This window comes from Cebus imitator, unplaced genomic scaffold (assembly GCF_001604975.1).
Source record: "Cebus imitator isolate Cc_AM_T3 unplaced genomic scaffold, Cebus_imitator-1.0 Scaffold58, whole genome shotgun sequence".
NCBI classification, from domain to species: domain Eukaryota; kingdom Metazoa; phylum Chordata; class Mammalia; order Primates; family Cebidae; genus Cebus; species Cebus imitator.
This window is the reverse complement of record NW_016107373.1, coordinates 804664-805943: the sequence shown is the minus strand read 5'-3', so window position 1 is coordinate 805943 and position 1280 is coordinate 804664.

The following is a 1280-nucleotide window of genomic DNA, read 5'->3' as shown; positions in this document are numbered from 1 at the left end:
TCAATTTAGATCAAAGGCTCACATTTTTGTTTTCTTTCTTTTACATTGAAGTCACAAAAAATACACTTGATTTTAACAACTCTTATGTATTTCTACTCTTCTTAAGACTGATGTAGGCTGGGCGCGGTGGCTGACGCCTGTAATCCTAGCACTTTGGGAGGCTGAGGTGGGTGGATCACCTGAGGTCAGGAGTTCAAGACCAGCCTGGCCATCATGGTGAAACCCCATCTTAAAATTAGAAAAAAAAAAAAAAAAAAAGACTGATGTAGTGTATGTTTCATTGAAAAATGTCCTCAACAACCAATGTGTTTCCAAAATCTATTATCATCTAATCTGTAACAGAAGAGAAATCTAGCAGTGGCTTCTCTTAGGGAAAAAACAAACTCTATCTGGAAGGTCATCACATCTACTTGAAACATTTTAAAGATTTTCATGCCACTCATTTATTTTTGTTTTCGGGTTATAATACATGCCTATTATAGAAAAATTTAAGACTACAGAAAAATACAAAGAAGAAAAATGTAAACAGTCAGTAATTCCGCTACCAGTAAGGCCACCTGTTATTTCGGTGAAACTCGAAATTTTTGTGAAGCCTTACTCTAGCAGCCTCCTACTCTTTTCTAAGTCCTTCTCCTCAATAGACTGTTCAGGACATTCAGAGTGGAAGACTGACTTTGAAGACAAGGGTCCTTCGGATTTTTATGGAAGGTATGGAACTGGAGGAAAAACCTACAAATTACTCCAGAGATGACATCTTGTTCTTATTTAGCCTTCTTTGAGTCATTAACAGTCGGGCGCCACTGGTGCTGAAACTTATCATTATTATAACCACAAATGGGTTAATGCCCAAACAAAGCTATATTCTTGGGGCTGGTTCCCAGCTCCACCGCACAGACCCCAGCAGTCAGCAACCGCCAAGTCCCAGGATAATGCTCCACCAATAAGACGATGTCAAATGTTCAGCCTGGACTCAACATTATCTTCTATCTGGGAGCTTCCAGTTGCTAGCAGGGCAGAGGAAAAGGAAAAATAAATAAATAAAAACCAGGTCAACAAACCCTAAAAAAAGAGACTATGTGGTTTAGTGGTCAGACCACTAGCCTGGATGTTGGGATAGCTGAGATCCAGTTCCAGCTCTACCACTGTGTGGCTGCATGATGTTAGACAAGTCACTAGACAAGTCCCTGGTGTGACCTGTGCCTCAGTTTCCCTAGTTAGAAAAGGGAAAAGTGCCTTAGAAAGTTTTTATGAGGACAAATAAGATTATCTGCAAATAGCTA